This window comes from Pteropus medius, unplaced genomic scaffold, assembly GCF_902729225.1.
Source record: "Pteropus medius unplaced genomic scaffold, Ma_sr-lr_union100, whole genome shotgun sequence".
NCBI lineage: Eukaryota > Metazoa > Chordata > Mammalia > Chiroptera > Pteropodidae > Pteropus > Pteropus medius.
In genome coordinates this window covers 8,682,568-8,693,381 of record NW_024346667.1, presented here as the reverse complement: position 1 = coordinate 8,693,381, position 10,814 = coordinate 8,682,568, and positions in this window count along the sequence as shown.

The following is a 10,814-nucleotide window of genomic DNA, read 5'->3' as shown; positions in this document are numbered from 1 at the left end:
GTTAAGATTTATTGAAATAATAAGAATTTCTTAACTCACAGTATATCTCTACATATTTGGGTAAAAGAAAAATGTTCCACAGACAAAATGGCAGTTTGAACACCAACTAACTATCCTATTCATTGGTGTTCTTGGCCAGAAGGGGAAATATAGGCAAGTGTGACTCTATGCATCATTTTTGTTTAACACTTAACAGTAGTTTAGTATATGTAAATCCTATGAGTTGTCATCTCCATGTAGAGAGAACAATATGAAAACAGAGTTCAATGATTCTACCTGGGAATAAAATATGAAGACCAATGTGTCTTTATCTTTATGCCAGCAATAAGGCATTCTGGGAAGAGCACAGAATTTGGTGGTCAGTAATCCTGGCCTCTAGCTTTCGGAATGTCTTAACTACTTGTGTAACTTGGGCAAGTTACTCTATCTCTATCAGATTTACTTTCTTAGTCAGCATATAGACCAAGATATAAGACATCCTTGGAAATCTCTGGCATAGTGCCTAGAATACAGCAGGCACACATGAAGTAGTCGTGAGTTCTGAATCTTTGCTTCCTCACTCATGAAGTGAGTTTGATCTATAACACAATAGTTTTCACGTTTCTTTTTAAGAGCAGTAGAATACTTTGAATGACAGTAATAAATTTTACATAGAATCCCAATATATTAAACAGATAAAAACTAAACTGTTCTGACTGAAGTGAAAGCAGAAAGCCCAGAACTACCTTTACTGGTCATTTGCGTTAATTATGTCAAAGGTAGGACATTTATTTAAGCTTTCAGTCAATGTACATGCACTTATATGTACATCCATGTGCATGCGCATGCACATGCACACACACACAATCACAAATATGTACAGCACCTTTCAATCATTAACAATTTCTTGGGCTAATGAATATTCTATGTGGATTACGGATGACAACAGTCTTTATAGTTCCACCTGCTACTTTTTCAAGGTAATTCTCCTGACAATTCATTATGAAAGGGGGTTAACACTGATGTAGTGAACAATAATCCTATGAAATTGTGTTGGAGTTCACACTTTTAGCAATGAAGGGTGGCACACCCAACTGCAGGAAAGCCTGATTCATGCAGAATGTTATAGTGGATGTCATTTATCTGTTCTGCCAACTGTGAGTGCTGGAACTTTTACTAAAATTATAATTTAGTGTCCACTCAGTTTAGATATCTATTTTTAACAATACACAGAATTTGTCTTTTAAGACTATACAAAAACAAACAACATTCCGCTTAGTCTAAATCAGATCACTGTAATAATTGTATATATTTTACTAGATATTTAACTTACTTGCACAGTAACTATACCTAGCAGCATGGCATGGTTGGGAGAGGCTTCAGAGTAAGACTAAATTAATTTTAAATCCCAGTTCTTTCACTTATTAGCTTTGCGATCTTGAGCAATTATTTCATCCTTGCTAAGCCACAATTTTCTCATCAGTGAAATAGAAATGAGAATTCATTGTTTATTTGGGTTGCTATGAGATTTAAAAGAAAAAAACCTATTCTGGAGCCCACTGTTGGACCCAGAGTACAGTAGATGCCCAATAACTATTAATTCATTTCCCACTTAAAATGTGGTTTGATGCTGATATTTGTTTACAGTCCCTCTTTAAGAAAGAGCTGGTGAAACCTGAGAACTTAGTTTTGCTAACAACCTGTACAGCCCGGTTCCTTATTTTTCTTTTTCTAACTCTGTCATTTACTGATTATCTTTAGAGTTATGAGATGACTTGGAATTTTATGCTAACTTACAGAGATTCTCGGGCTCTCTGTTGTTAATTGTTGAATGTTTATCCTGGATAAAGAAATAAAGAAGTAAATGTCTTCATTAACTGTATGTCTATAATCTAATAGGCTCATAGTGGCTGTACAGATTTAGGCAAAGTTAGAACAAGAGGAAATGAGCTCTGTTTCAAAACGTGATCTACAAACTACCTGCTATTCTTATAAGTTTACCTAGGAAGGTATGACTGCTTGCTCGCTCTCCCTTGCTCTCTCTCATGCTATCTTTCTCTCTTTCTCCCATTAGATGTTTTACAGGTAGTAATGACTTCAATTTATATACTGCATGAAAAGTTTTGCTCTTCTGTGCAAACAGCATTAATTGTAGAATTAAATTCTCTCACAATGTTTATATACTATTAACTACATGAAAATTTTTATACTACATGGAAATTTGTGCTCTTCTATGCGAACAGCATTAACTGTAAAATTAAATTCTCACAAACTTAATGTATGGACAAAACACTTGAGGATCTTGTTAAAATGCAGATTTTGATTCAGTCCATCTGGTGTAAGGCCTGATATTCTCCATTTCTAGCAAGCTCCCTGATGGTGCTTATGCTGCTGATTTGAAAAACCAGTTTGGCAGCAAGGTTCCAGGTATATCCTAGGTCACCTGTCAATCATCCATTATTGTTCTTCCACCATCTCCTTCGCTCAGTCCCGTAAAATAAGCAGATTTGGTGTTTCATTTTTGTTTATTTATGTATTTCATGCCAGCCATGTTTGAAATAAAAACAGATCCAAGAAAACCCTATTGCCAACTTGAAATTTTTAGCTGTTTATCTCTCAAAAGTTATCTTCTAAAAGAAAAAAGGCAAACAAAAACAAACTCACAACTTTGTGACAATTTAAAAGGATGACCTAGTTTTATATGACTGCCTTCTTTGAGAATTTATTTATTTATTTATTTATTTATTTATTTTGACCAACTTGCAGGTTGATTTTCTAACCACGAAGAAGGTAAAAATCTCTCATGGAAAAAATCCACACTTATGACTTTGAAAACTACTAAAATAACATTGGCATGTGACTGAGGCCGGCCCCCTGCAGACCAAGCATTTATAATAACATGCACTCTTGCTTTCTGACTTTCATTGAACAGTGGGCAGTCTGTAAGCCCTGTTCAATAAATGAGAATGATGCAGTTATGAAGAGGTCTCCATGAATTTATGGTAGGCTGTTGGGCTTTCCTCTTCCTCCCCACAAATCTCGAAACTTGGGAAAATTCAGAAATGCTGTCATAAATACCATTATTTTAAGAGCTGTTTCTTAAGAAAACACTGGGCCAACCATTTAGAATATATTATCACTTTAAACACAGATTTTCACTGACAGCATTCTGTGGGCATCCACTTAGTATTAATAATAAGCCAAGGAAATAATGGTCCTTGTTTCTTTCCTTTAAAATGACAGGAATAGTGGGTACTTGTTCCTTCTGGGGGGGGAAAAATAACAGGAAATATCTAAGCCAGCAGTATTCACACTGGTGTCATTACTTGCATTATTTCAGTTATTGATTGAAACTTGCAAATTCTCCATGATGCATCTGTCTACCAATGATGAGGCTTGTGTGAGAGATTGACTTGTAAAGGTTACCTCAGGATCGATGACATGCAGAGCTCTCTACCTTTTAAAAAGTCTTAAAAGGCTCGGAAATCAGGTAGTCACCGAGGCACAGAAAATGGGATGTCTGACTAATTTTCTGAAATTAGTAATGTAATATTTTAATATAGTGAGTGAAGAATTTGAACTTAATTCTTCAGAAGGAATGCCCAAATAGGCATGCATCAGTACTGTTCTGTCACCTTGAAACAACTGCAGTCCAAGTATTTTCCAGAGTTAGAACTCAGGAGTCCCTAGGAGTTTCCCAGAATCCTTGAAGTTCTTGCCTACCGGGTAATTTACATGGTGGGAGAGAGTGAAGCATATCTCAGGGAGACCTCTCATTGGTCTATTTGCCAACATTTGAGTATGTTGTATTTTATTTTGTCCCTTCTGTTGAATCTAGACTGATAATATCACCAAAAATAAAACAAAAACAAAAACAAAAAACACCACACACTCTTGCCCTGGCGTCTGTACATTTATAAACACAAGAGAAGGAACTGCTGAGGCCTTAGTTTGTTCTATTATTTGAAGAGTGCTGCAGGGAGTCCCATGGTCAATAAAGGATTGGCTTCCTCACCTTCACCTCTTTCTTGCCAGTTTCTACTGCCCCAAATTTGCCTTTTTTCTTTTCTTGTCTTGCTCTCGGGTACCAGTACCGTATACATATGCTCTCTCTCTTAATCTCTCTCAGAGAAAAAATAATCCTAAATGCTGAATGATTGTATCAAGATTTTACCAGCAATACATTTCAAGGTGGATAAAAGGGGTGCCCAACTCATATGAAGACCTCTAGGTGCACCTTTGTTGTGCCTACCTTTACCTGTAATGTGGTATAAAGGTGTAGCATTTTAGGCTTCACCCAGGACAGGTTTGGCTATTATTTCCCTGGTCTTGGCAGAGGCTTGAGTATTAGTCTATATAATTGTGTGCAGGCTCAGTATATTCCTGTCTGCATTCCTGTCTCTCAATCCTGTTTACATGTGTGTGCAAGTGTTTATGCACATGTATGTAAGCAAACATACACACACCATTTATATGAGAGGACAGTATTTGTATGAGAGGAAGACATTTTTAAAATAGGGATGATAAATAGATAAAATAGAGCCCAGCCTCAGGACAATACTGATACTTACATAGTTGAGTTCTATCCAAGTTCCTTTTCTCCCTCTCTAGAAAACCATTTTACTTTGGACAAGACTTTCTTTAGATCAACAGCTAGAATACCAGTAGGTGACAGAGACCCTCCCTCTCTAACCAAAGAAGGTATTCTGAAGAAACTACCTTTCAACTCCCTAAGACCAGGGATGTTTCCCTTTCCCTCTCCTCTTCTCTTCCCCCCTTTCCTTCCTTCCCTTCCCTTTTCTTTTTATTCATTTTGCTATAAGATGAAGACTCAGAATAAAGTGTCTCAGATGCACTCTTATATTCCCACTTAAGAAGATATCCTTAGATTTCCCTGAATTTTTCTCCTCTCCTTATCCCCAGAGCTAACACAGAAAAGCAGAAAAAGTGAAAAACATACGCTTACAATAAAAATTTATAAAAAACCCTCTTCCCAGGTAAAAGAAATAGAAAATCGTGTTACTTCTACCACTACAAACTATGTCTCATCAAGGATAACTTACTACTACTGCAGGAGTCAACTAAAGCTTCCAGGATTTGCTCTGAGAACTGCTGTGACGAGCCTCCATGGGGACTGTCTTCTCAGCAACTCTTTCTAGACTCTGGTCTCTCCTCACTGGAGTGATTGTTCCTTCTACCTGGGAAGAAATGCAGTCTTGGCATCTATCCAAAGTGGACTTTTACATTACAAACATTTCTTCAGTGACTAATGGCATATCTAAATTGGATAATGGATAGAAGAGAGGAACGCCAAACAGTGATTCCTATTTGGTTAATTTTAATCTAATTTTTTAAAAAGAAAATTCAGCAGTCTTTCAGATGAGTCCAAGAACTCCCTGAAAGTAAACAGATATGGAATTGCTCCATTTTAACTTCTGATATTGGACCCATAAGAAGTGCTCTTGATCTAGACACCACGTTCTGCTCCAGCATCATTTTCAGCTCTCCCCTCCATGACTGACAGTCCCTACCCTGTGCAGAGGAACCATCTGTCTCCACAGCTCACCCACACAAGGATTGGGTTGTCATTGATGCGGCAGCCAGGACTGTAACAACAAGCACTGATGCCAGATGACACAGGTGGTCAATGGACAGTCACCAAGGAAACTTGGAGAAGACCAGTATTTACATTACTGGGATGAGATGCAAGGATGCGTCTGAAGGCATCAAAACCCTGTCCCAGTTTAAGGAAATCTGAGCCAAGTGATGGACACTGACTCCCAAAATGTATTCATCATATTCAGAAAGACGTTGATAAATGTAATGTCAATCACCATTCACTGAAAACTTATCATAAGTTTCCAATGTGAACCACCAGACTTCAGTGATTTTTTTGACTTGTGGCCCTAAGACAAAATGAAGATTTTGTCTTCTGGTGGCCAATGTTTCTAACTTTTGGGTTCACAGTATAATTAGAAAAAAATACAGAAATATTTCATTTTTTTTTCCAAGATGACCCCTTAAGATTATTGGATGACCATTCAGATGCCAAGAAACCATTTTCAGGTGTTATGATACTGTTAGCTATACTAATCTATCTCAAGCAATTGAATCTATTTAGTACTTCTTGTTTTAAAGAATGAAAAGAGAAAACATACTCTATTAGTCTAAGAGAAGTCAAGCAACATGTGACTTTAATGAAATTATACAACAAAAACCTGATTCCTTATCTTCCCTTCCTAATGATGACTCAAACTCCAATGAAAGAACTCAGCATAATTGTTATCCTTCATTTTCTTCTTCAATCTAATATACAATACATCTCAATGTAGTCCCACTGATCCTTTTGAATCTATCTTCTCCTCTTCATTTCCATTGTATAATCTTAGGTCCTAGCCTCAGCATATCTGCCATGAATGTTTTAATGGAATTTTAACTTGTACCTCTGTTGCCAGTCTCTCTCTAATCTCTTTAAATGATCCAGAAAAAAATGTTCTAAACCACAAATCTAATCACTTCCTTTCATTCTTTCCTGTTTTCTTTCCCTAGCACTTATCACTTGTAAATTCATTATATATGTTTCTTATTTATTTTGCTTATTGTCTGTCATTCCCCATTTAACTATTAGCTCCATGAAATCAGTTCTTTTCTGCTTCTTCAAATCTATCAAGGCTGAGTCTAGAACAGGCTTGGCATATACTAGGTGCTCAATAAAAATGTTTGAATTTCTGATATCCCCTCTTAAAAAATCTACCTTGCCTATCTATTTTTCCCAGAATGAAGTACAGACATCTTAATGTTGAATTTAACACACTTTGCAAACTGGTCACCATCTAGCTTTCCATCTCATTTTCTTGCACCTTCCTCTATATAAACCTTTTGTACGAGTAACTCTGTAAGCTTGTCATGTTTTTTCATGCATCTCTGCATTTGTAAATGCTGCTCCCCTTTTCTGGAAAACCCAAGACTATATAGAACACAGCAGCTACTGATGATTGTCTTTTCAGTCATCTTGTCAAATCATTCATTCATTCATTCACTCACTCACTCATCCATTCATTTATTCATTCATTGACTGACCAAACTCTCTAGATATTTGAAAACCCAGGTGAAATTTCACCATTCCTATGAAGTCCTACCAGACTCCCTGAGTTGGGATTAGTCACATTTTCTCAGTGCTTTCATAGTACTTTGGGTAAGATTTTATTTTGGTTCCTATTACACTGAGTTGTAATTTATATGTTTCTTTTGTTCTCCTCTGGACTATGAAATACTCCACTCAAGAGTAAGAATGCATAATGAATAAATAAATAAGCTATTTAGATATAAGTTTGGGGAAGCAGAGATCATGGCTATGGACTGAAATTTCAGCAGATGAACTTCATAACATTCTATCCAGATATCTGAAAAACCTCAAAGAGTCCTTTTCATATTTATGTAAAATGCATATTTAAGTTTTACTAAAATAACTTATATTGTATGACATTCATACTTTAGCAACCAAATAACTTAAAAGAGCTTGGCACTATAAACCAAGTAATAAAATAGTAAGTCATATATACTGAGTGAAGGATAATACAGCCTACAGAAAAATGTGTAGGGCTCCTTTGGTCTCAATTATCGATACATAATCATTTACAAAGCCAATAAAAACAATGCATGACAAAGTAGGACAACATTTGGTTTCTAGAGCAGTGAAGTTAACCATTTCAAAACAAAAAATATTATACAAATGTGATGATCCTCATATTTCTTTTAAAGGTGATAAATGTACCAAAACGTGCTCTATTTAAATTTCAATGTAATTTGTTTTTTTAAAGTAGGTGCTCTCGTGTTTCTTAAATGTCAAAAGAGAAGAGCCGTCTGACCATCTGTTTTCCAATCTCTCGCCCATGCCTCATACCCTTCTCCATCAATGGAGCGTCCCCCACCCCTCCCAGAAGCTGCCCACAGAATAAAAAATTTTAAAGGACATTGTGAATGAATAAGCAACCAAGCTTCTCCCCAAGACAAGGTACTTCTTAAATGAACTGGCAATGTTTTTTGTTGGTATAAATGAAAAGCTAATAAAAAAATATCCTCTAAGCTTCACTTTTAGTGTTTTACAAGAATAGAGACCAGCTCTGACACATTACTGTGAATCTGTCTTAATCTTCCAGGACTGAGGATTCCAAGCAAACTGCTGAACTTGCACTGTTTGCCTATTTATCTGTCTTCCATCTGCACATAATACAGACTTCACATTGTTCATTTGGGAGTCCCTGTTATTGTCCACCTGTCTATCACAAAATAGGGTGTCTTAGTCCTCTAGGGTAACTGGCCATGGTACCAAGAGACACAGATGGTGAGTGAATGCACTAATATGCTCCATTCAGGATGGAAATTGCACAGAAATAATATATTAACTTTAAAGAACTGCTTTCCATCTTTTCATAGAGTTTTTGAGGCCATGTCTGCATGCGCAAAATGAAGTGGAAATTCAGGCAATTATCTGGGTAATATTTTGGGGAAAAATACAGCTACCCATTAACAAAGTATCTGTGATTAAATTTAATCTGGTATTACTCATCTAGCAGCTTTTCTTAATAGATTTCATCCCATTTATTCTTTAATTTAACCTGACATGTTTTCAGTGTAGTCAGAATCATAATACACTTGGGTGCCTGAAGTGTAAAGCTTTCCTGGCCCCTAAGGAGAAAGAAGAAAAAAAAATAGCAATGTTCCACTGTAACTCAATTATCATTTATAGTTGTAAAACAAAGTGCTTAAATTTCATCTGTGAAATGGGAAGCAGAGAGCCTATCCCCCTGCAGGAAGAGCGCCATGATGAAAGCAGTTAGTAACTGTAAAGTCCTTTACAAGTGTAATCCTACTGGCTATATTTATAGATGTAATGAGGAGAGATGATAAGGAATACATAGCTAAACAGATCTATATAAAATTTCAGCAAGAAAGAAATTTTGTGTTTTCTTAAATCAGATACAGGCACTCTGGAAATCATTTGGACATTTATACAAGTGTCATATACATATATGTTCAGATAAGAATATCTGCTCCATATTCTTTCATGTTCAGTACCTGAGTGTTGGCTGATCTTGTATGGGAGGGCAATGTATGTGAGGTCCAGTGTGTGCTACCCATCTGTCTTTATATTATTTTTATTTTAATTATAGTTGACAACGATATTATTCGCTTCAGGTGTACAACACGGGGGCTTAAATGATTTGCCCAAGGTCACAAAGTTATTTTGTGGCAGCACTGGATTTCAATGCAATCTAACTCTGGAATCTATGCTCTTAACCATAGCTTTCAGCTGCCTTGCAATATAAAGCTTTTTGGGCTGAGATGTGTAGCTACCACCAGGCACCCTCACTCGCTAAGTGACTTATTCCTGAGCAAGTTCTTTGCATCCTAAGATACAAATTTCAACCTCAGCTAAATGATAATTTTGGATATCATGGACCTTTAGAGGTTGTTTGGGAAACGTAGAGGCTGCCTGTTGAAACTGGATTCCAAGGGTTTGTTGTAAATGTGGTAAACCTTACACTTACTCTTCCATAAAGTATTTGTCGGCACACACATACAACAACTCACATGATAATCATATTTTCTGGTCCAAGCATCAGAATGCAGGGATTGACATGTGACATTTCAATATCTCTCCCATGCTAGCTGAAAAGTGACCCAGGAAATCTGAGACACATGGCTGCAGCATATATACATTATATTGTTAAAGCCAGCAGACGCAGGGAAAAGGTATGAAAAGGTTGGGGTTTTTTTAATACATATAGAACTTTCTATTAGGATAAGGTTGGCTCCTCCCCCTCCACCAATTTGACCTTCAACTCCCAGGAAACCTAGGCTTAACCGCTTTGATTTACTCTAATAATAAGGTAATCGATTAATGTGAAAGGCCAACTTTATGAAGCCTGTCCTAGAATGGTGTTGGAAACTGCCATTGTGAGAGAGTTATATTGCCACTATTCTAAAAAAGGTCATTGGAAAAGAATCAGAGACATTATAAATGATGGTTTACACATCAGAAATCTTTCTGTAAAACAGAATGTTGAACATCATACCTCTTGGGGCTTGATACAGATGTTATATGGTAAATATAGTTTGAATTACTGCTGTATAGATTCTCTAATTGTCAAAAATCATGCTCATTGAGGACCATCTCTGAAGCCCTGTCCTGTGATTAAATGAGAAGGCTCTAGAGAAGCCTCAAATGTTACTGAGTAGAATCGCTGAACTGTAATTAGGGTTTGTCAGAGCTGTTTCACTACCCTGAATGACCAGTCCCTGGGGTCAAAGTTCAAAATGACAGGGTTTTTTTGTTGTTGTTGTTTTGTTCCAGAATCAGATATTTAAAGAGAACAATATTAAAGGAGAGCCCAGTTAGATTAGCGTGACTCCATAGTTTGGCATTCACTAAGAAGAACAGAAAGGCTTCAATGTGTGTCTGGGTTTGTTAGAAATGAGAGCAGCCTATTTGCTGTGGGGTCTCAAAGCATAATATTATGTAGGTATGTGTGTGACTTGCTGGCCATCTGAGAACAGGTATTAGCTATCTAAAGCTGGTGGCTCTCTCTGACATTCAAATTTCTCCCAGGCTCTGTGGGCTTGCCAGGGCCATTATTTGTCATTTGTTTAGTTTTCATCTTTCTGAGATAACATGGCAAAGGACAAGACCACAACTGTGCCTCTTCTCGAATCCTTTCATATTTCAGACTTAGTTTTTGTCTGATGAGGAGAAATTTACCATAAAACATGTCTTCTGTATATGGCTATCAGAGCCAAATAGGATAGCAGTGTTACCTGGCTCTTGAAGAGGC